The 8,330-nt window shown below is 36.2% G+C and overlaps 1 pseudogene; it reads right to left on the bottom strand.

Annotated features, from left to right (window-relative positions):
* Positions 1–289: 289 nt before the first annotated feature.
* On the bottom strand, positions 290–3,575 carry LOC118843086 (annotated as a pseudogene).
* Between the last annotated feature and the right edge of the window lie 4,755 nt (positions 3,576–8,330).

Raw genomic sequence — 8,330 nt, 5'->3', positions numbered from 1 at the left:
AATTCATTTAAATCTTCATTGCTAGAAACCATTACTTTTTAATTGTTAACACTGGGGGCAAAATTCACTAATATCGAAGAACCTGAAAGGTAGTACATTTAAACTTGCTATTTACTATTCGTATAGGCATTTTCAGTCAATATGAAACAGAGGATCTTGCATTGATAAACAAACCATGTAACAACAGATAACCTTTAAACTAGCTTCCTTAAACAACAGCTTTCCTTTACCTAGTGGTTGTAATTGTATCATATTACTTAGGTCTAGGTTCTTATTTACGAAGAGATGTTCAAACACTTGCCATTTCTTGTTGCTGAATGTCCACCACAATTTTCTTATGTAATATACCCATTTCTTTTCTTAGTTCATTTTGTGCACCTGTAAGAAGATTTTCATGATTCTTCACTGCCTTCCATATTCCTTAAGAACTGTTCATATAGAAAGGTGGAGTAGGTCAGAAAATTGCAAGCTCTCAAGATTTTCCTCCATAAAATAGCACCTCTGGGCAAACATAGTGGCGAAACAAATAAAAGTAGGAGCAGAATAGGGGTTCCCTTGGGACAATCTGAGAAAACCTGAAGAAAATCCTAAGATTAAATTTCCTCTCTGTGAAAAGTAAACACCTTCAGGCTAGGGTCAACTTTAACAACTAGAGGCAAGATGCTTAAACAACAAACAGCAAGCCTGGGGCTTAGTTGGTTTGAAAGGCTACCTCAGCTCCAGTCACAAAAAGTTTTACCCCAGGACAGCGACCAAGAGTGGGCATCTGACCTTGGGAAGATCTAGGGAACCTCTGCTGACATGGAACACAAGACCCAGCTGTTCTATGGAGAATAGTGGGGGCAAGAAAGAACCAGGACACACTCAGTGAGTGCAGAAGCATGGGATGGGGGGGGGGGGGAGATGCCACTGACTGTGAGCACTTACAAGAGGCTGGAGATCTTGGCTTCAGTTCAAGGTCTAAGGGGACAACTTAAAAGGATAAGAGGGAAAAAGCATGATCCCCATACCCCAGGACTACAGGTGATTATAAAAATTAAACTATTACCAAAAAAATGCACAGGAAAAGGAATCCAATCACAGAGAGCTACTATCAGAATGAAGAAGACTGTGGTTTGTCTTCAGAGGAGGATACTTAAGCAAAGAAACCCCCTTCCACTCCAAACAGTGATGTCAGTCACCTACTCAAAAAGAATTCATTGAAGAACTTAAAAATGACTGTAAAAATCAGATGACAGAGATGGAAGAAAAATTAAAAAGAAAAATAAGAATAATATAAGAAAAAAACAAGATTATGACAAGAAAGCCAACCAATTAGAAAAGGAGATCCAGAATATTAAGGAAGAAAATGACTCCTTGAAAAACAGAATTGGTCAAGGGGAAGCCAGGAAAATTATAAGACATGAAGAAATAAAAAAAAAGAAAGAATGAAAAAATAGAAGTGAATGTGAAATATCTCATAAGAGAAACAATGGATGTAGAGAACAGATCAAGAGGAGAAAACATAAGAGTAATGGAATACCTGAAAGTTTTGATCAAAAAAAAAAAGAATCTTGGTATAATAATACATAAAAAATTAAAGAAAATTGCCCTGAAGCATTCAAATAAGGAGGGAAAGTAGAAGTAGGAAAAAATCCTCCAATCACCACCTGAAAGAGATCCTATGAGGAAAACTCACAGAAATATTATAGTTAAATTTCAAAAATCCCAAATCAAGGACAAAGTATTAAGAGCAACAAGAAAACAAACAGTACTGGTAGTACTACAGTTAGAATCACACAAGACAACACTGAAAGATCATGGGTCTTGGAACACCATATATCAAAGAGAAAAAGAACTAGGCCTCTTGTCAAAAACATCATATCCAGCAAATCTAAACATAATTCTGAAGAAAAAAAATGGATGTTTGATCAACTGTCAGACTTTTAGGACTCTGTTAAAAAAGTCAATACCCTGAACTCAATTTGACATACAAGAGCCAAGGGAAATATAAGGTACATACCAATGACCAATTACAAGTGACTCAATAAGAATAGAATGTTGACCTTTTGTGTATGGAAAATGTAAAACCTATGTCTAAGATTGTTCCTAGTAATTAGGTAGCTTATAAGAAAGATTGGGGTAGACCTGAGTATGATATGACTTCAAAAAGTAAAACCATTCAAAACCAACTAAAATACTAATTACCTTATACAAATGAGGTTCAAGAGAAAGAACAATAAAGAGAAAGATGGGGGAGGGGAAATGTTAGTTCTGGAAGCCTACTTAAATGAGGAATGAGTTTAAGAAGGGAAAATACATATATAGCTAGAAGAGTAAATTTAGAAAGAAACAAAAACTTTAAAGGGATAGGGAGGGGGAAGAGGATAAAGGAGGGAACCTTAGAGGGGAGGGAGAAGGAATAGGTTAAAAGGAGGATATAGAAGGGTCTTTAGATTTAGGGGAATGGGAGGATAAGGGAAAGATTGCTGGAGTGGGGGTAGGTTAAGTGATAGGAGGGCAAGGTAGCAAGTAGAAGTAAAGTAGAGGAGTTAGAGAGATAGGAAAAAAGAGATATACACAAACACAAAAACAAGATTAGGAGTAGAATCTCTTAGGGAAAGTATATGTTTATATATGCATGCATGTGTGTGCATGTATATGTGTATGCATACACAAATACCTAAATATAAATATAGCCAAGCTCAGTTGTAGCCTTGGGGTGATGGGTAGGGGGGAAGAAGGAGGAAAAAAGAACAAAGTAAAAAGTGTACACAAGAGAACAAAAGAAAACCTACAATGAAGCAAAAAAAAAGATAGCTTTCAACATAATTCAAAGTATTTAATATATAGGCTTTTTTGAAAAAAAGTAATTGCTGTATATTTTGAATCATCTCCTATGTTCTGCTGTGTACATTACACGTTTTTTTTCTTTTTTCTTTTATATTTAAGTTTATAATATTTCATTTTCTTTTCTTATTAGGTATGTAAGTTTTAGTATTTGACTAAAATAAAAAAAAATTAAAAAGAAAAAAAAGAACTCTTCATATAGTTATTTGTTTTCAGTCTCTGGCTCTGAGCTATTTGGGCTTGTTAAAAAAACCTTTTGCTGTTGTCAAAACATATTAGTTAGCTTTCCTTCTTGTTTCTCAGCTTTCTAAACATCCACATCCCACTGCTGAAAATGTCAGGGACTGATGAGAATATTCATGGTTGAGTTTTTCCCTCTGTTCTTGTGTTTCTAGACATGCTCAATTTTCTGATTACTAGTTTTAAGAGAAGCCTTAGTATACATTTCCAATCTTTTCCTCTTTTTAAGAAGAGCTTTGTTAAAATCAGTTCTGAATCTTTCCAACATGTTCTGTACTCTCCCCCTCCAATACCTTCTTCAACTGTTCCATGAGTAATGAGTGGAGAATGTCTTTTTTTTAACCTATGCTTTTCAACTACTGTAGTTTCTCCTTCCATAGCATCTTCCTCAGAACCCCTCAGATCTTTCTTGTCTTCTTTATAAAAGTCATAAGCTCAGCTCACTTGAGCTTCCTTTGCTGGTTTCCCAGAATTCCTTGCATACTTTTTTTTCCTGAAGGTGCCATAATTTGGCAACTTCTTACTCAGTCACCAAGGGTGGAGGGAGGTACCTCTTACAGGTCTCCCTTGGACTCAACTCAGCCCCTGGGAGGGCGGTGGCCTCTTCCCCAGGACCACAAGCTGGGATACTCAAAAGCTGGGAGAAGCAAGCATTTCTAATTAAAAGACCAGAGCTGGATAAAAAAAAAAAATTGATCTCCAAATACAAGACTCAAGGGAAACATAAAAGGCAAAGAAAAAAATCAAGGAAAAGAAAAGAAAAAAATTCAGTAAGGTTAAACTGTTCATATTTCTATATGGCAAGATAATATTTATAAATCTTAACTTTATTACTCTAAGAGGAATTAGGAGTATATGCAGACAGAGGGTGTGGCTATAAGGTGACTGATGGCATGATACCCTCCAAAACAAAATAAAGATGTGAGAAAGAAAATTGCACACGAAGAAGGCAGGAAGGTTGAATGGGATAAATTACCCCCATAAAAGAGGCATGAAAGAAGTATCATAATGGAGGGGAAAATGGGAGCCATGGAGGGCAAAGTTTAAACCTTACTCTCATCACAACTAGCTGAAAGAGGGAATAACACACACACACACACACACACACACACACACACACACACAGAGTTGGTTATAGAAATCTATCTTACCCTCTAAGGAAGAAAAAAAAAGAGATGGGGATAATAGAAGGGAGAGGGAGGACTGATAAAAGGGAGGATATTTTGGGGAAAGTGGTGATCAGAAGTTAGAACACTTCTGAGGAGAGAAAAGGGAGCATGGTGTGAGAGAGGGATAAACAGTGAAAAATATCATGGAATGAAACATACAGTTAATTATCACAAATTTGAAAGGGATGAACTCACTTATAAAATGGAAGAATGAATTGAAAAACATATTCCTCCAATTTGTTGTTTATAAGAAACACATTTGAAGCACAGAGACACACACAGAGTAAAAATGTAAAAGGCTGCAGGAGGCTGTATTATGCTTTAGCTGAAGCAAAGAAAGTAGAGTTAGCAACAATGATCTCAGACAAAGCAAAAATAAATCTAATTAAAAGAAATAAAGAAGGAAACTATATCTTCCTGAAAGGCACCATAGACAATGAAGTCACATCAATACTAAACAGATATCCACCAAATGGTATAGCATCTAAATTTTTGAAGGAGAAGTTGAATGAGGTACAAGAAGAAATAGATAATAAAACTAATAAGTTAAAGAGGTGAAGAAAACCCTAGAAAAGTTAGATATGATAGATCTCTGGAGAAAATTGAATGGGAATAGAAAGGAAGATACTTTTTCCCCCCTCTTCTCTCAGTGGTATGTGGCACCTACACAAAAACTTACCATGTATCAGGGCATAAAAACCTCACAATGAAACACAGAAAAGCAGAAATAGCAACACATCCTTTTTAGATCATAATGCAATAAAAATTACTTTCAACAATGGACAATATAAAGAGAGATTAAAATCAATATGAAATTAAATTATCCAATCCTAAAAGAAAACCAAGTGGATCAAAGAACAAATCATAGAAACAACTGATAATTTCATTAATGATACAGCATACCAAAATTTATGTGATGCAGCTAATTATCTGTAAGGGGGAAAAGCTATAAGCCCTCCCAATACAATAAGGGGTGAAACAAAGTTGCCCATTATCACCTCTATTACGTAATATTGTTCTAGAAATGTTAGCTTTAGCAATAAGGGAAGAAAAAATTGAGGGAATTAGAATAGGCAATGAGGAAACACAACTATAATTCTTTGTAGATGATATGATGTTACACTTAGAAAATCCTTTAAGAAACTTAAATTAGCAACTTTATCAAAATTGCAGGATGTAAAATAAACCCACATAAATATATTACCAATGAAGTCCAGCAGCAAGAGCAATAAAAATTCTATTTAAAATAAGTTTAGGCAATATGAAATACTTGGGAGTTTACTTGCCAAGACAAACCCAAGAACTACATGAACACAATTATAAAATACATTTGCAAATTAAGTCTGATACAAAAAACTGGAAAAATATCAATTTCTCATGGGGAGGCTGAGCCAATTTAAAAAAATGACAATTCTACCCTAAATTAATATATTTATGTAGTGCCATACCAATCAAACAATTATTTTATAAAGCTAGAAAAAATAATGACAGAATTCATCAGGAAGAATAAAACCTCAAGGAGATTAGGGAATCAATGAAAAAAAAGTGTGAAAGAAACTGGTCTAGCCATACCAATGTCAAACTGTATTATAAAGTGATAATTATCAAAATAATCTAGTACTGGCTAAGAAATAGAGTGGTGAATCAGTGGAATAGATTGGGTACAAATTTCTTTATAGTGAAAAAATAGTAATCTAGTATGTGATAAACCCAAAGATCCAAGCTTTTAGAACAAAAACTCACTACTTGGCAAAAATTTCTCAGAAAACTGGAAAACAATAGCCAGAAACTAGGTGTAGATCAATATCTCACACTATACACCAAGATAAGGTCAAAATGAGTACGTGATTTACACATAAAGGATGATTCCATAAGCAAATTAAGAGAACATGGGATAGCCTATCTGTCAGATTTGTGTATAAGGGAAGAATTTAGGACTAAGAAGATATAGAGAGCATTACAAAATATAAAATAAGTAGTTCTGATTATAAAAAATTTAAAAGTGTTTCTACAAACAAAACCAATGAAAATTAAAATTGTAAGGAAAACAGAAAAATGGGAAAATATTTTGCAACAACTATCACTGATAAAGGCCTCATTTCTCAAATATATAGAGAAATGAGTCAAACTGGAAAAAAAATGTTATTCCCTAGTTGATATCTGATCAAAGAATGTGAACAAGCTATTTTCAAACAAAGAAATCAAAGCTATCTATAAGCATATTAAAAAAATTTCTACTGATCAGATAAATTCAAATTAAAACAACTCTTAGGCGCCACCTGACACCTATCAGAGAAGCTAATATGACAAAAAAGGAAAATATTGGATGTTGGAAGGGATGTGGAAAAACTGGTGTACTAATGCTCTGTTGGTGTAGTTATGAAGTGATCCAACCTTTCTGGAGAAAGAGTTGGAACTATGCCCAAAGGGCTATAAAACTGCACATTCCCGGGGGGCAGAACCAAGATGGTGGCTGGAAAGCAGGGACTTGCCTAGGGCTCTCCCCCAGGACCCTCCAAACACTGATAAAAATGGATCTGAACTAATTCTAGAAATGCAGAACCCGTGAAATACCAGAGTTAAGCAGGATTCCAGCACAGGACAACCTGGAAGGTCACTGGGTAAGGTCTACAATGCATGGAGCTGGGAGCAGAGTGGAGCAGAGCCCAGCATGAGCTGCACCCAGACCAACCTGACTGGGAGCCGGGCAGAACAGGCCCTAGTGCCCTGAATCAGTGAGCTACAGTAGTTACCAGACTTCTCAACCCACAAACACCAAAGACAACAGAGAAGGTTAGTGGGAAAAGCTGCAGGGACAGAATGAAAGGAGGTCGAGGTTTGGCCACCACCCCAGGGGCAGTGGGGGTGGTGCAGCTACAGAACTATGGCTGCAGTTGCTTTTGGTCTCAGACCCACTTGGTGGGAGGAATTAAGTGGAGGATAAGAGCAGGAGTGCAGAGCCTGCTTAAGATCTGAGTCTGGTCTGGGTTGGTAGCTCTTGGGGGAGGAGTGCTGGTGTGGCAGAGCTTGCTGTATAGAAATACCTCTGAAAACAACAGCACACCCCCTCAAGCTTGGAACAAAGTACTCTCTACTCTACAAGCAGTCACACCCTGATGAAAAACTTAAGGGTCAAGTAGTTGGCTGGGAACATGGCCAGGTAGTGAAAATGGACTGAGATTCAGACTCAAACTTTGGAATCTTTTTTTGGTGACAAAGAAGACCAAAACATATAGCCAGAAGATGTCAACAAAGTCAAAGAGCCTACATCAAAAGCCTCAAAGAAAAACATGAACTGGTCTCAGGCCATGGAAGAGACCAAAAAGGATTTGGAAAAGCAAGTCAGAGAAGTAGAGGAAAATTTGGGAAGAGAAATGAGAATGATGCAAGAAAACCATGAAAAACAATGACTTGCTAAAGGAGACTCAAAAAATACTGAAGAAAATGTGACCTTAAAAATAGACTAACTCAAATAGCAAAAGAGCTCCAAAAAGCCAATGAGGAGAAGAATGCCTTGAAAGGCAGAATTAGCCGAATGGAAAAGGAGGTCCAAAAAACCACTGGGGAAAATATCACCTTAAAAATTAGATTGGAGCAAGTGGAAGCTAGTGACTTTATGAGAAATCGAGACATTATTAAAAAGAACCAAAAGAAAGAAAAAATGTAAGACAATGTGAAAGACCACTGGCCTGGAAAATAGATCAAGGAGAGATAATTTAAAAATTGTTGGATTACCTGAAAGCCAAGGTCAAAAAAAGAGCCTAGATATGTTCTTTCAAGAAATTATAAAGGAACATTGCCGTGATATTCTAGAGCCAGAGGGTAAAATAGAAATTGAAAGAATCCACTGATCTCTCACTGAAAAAGATCCCAAAAAGAAAACTCCTAGGAATATTGTCACCAAACTCCAGAGCTCCCAGATCAAAGAGAAAATACTGCAAGCAGCCAGAAAGAAACAATTTGAGTATTGTGGAAACACAATCAGAAGAACACAAGATCTAGCAGCTTCTATATTAAGGAATTGAAGGGCTTGGAATATGATATTCTGAAGGTCAATGGAGCTAAGATTGTATTCCACAATACTCATGTTGT

This window comes from Trichosurus vulpecula, chromosome 1 (genome assembly GCF_011100635.1).
Source record: "Trichosurus vulpecula isolate mTriVul1 chromosome 1, mTriVul1.pri, whole genome shotgun sequence".
In the NCBI taxonomy this organism is placed as follows: Eukaryota; Metazoa; Chordata; class Mammalia; order Diprotodontia; family Phalangeridae; genus Trichosurus; species Trichosurus vulpecula.
Note: the sequence above shows the minus strand (reverse complement) of the source record. Positions and strands in the feature narration are given on the sequence as shown.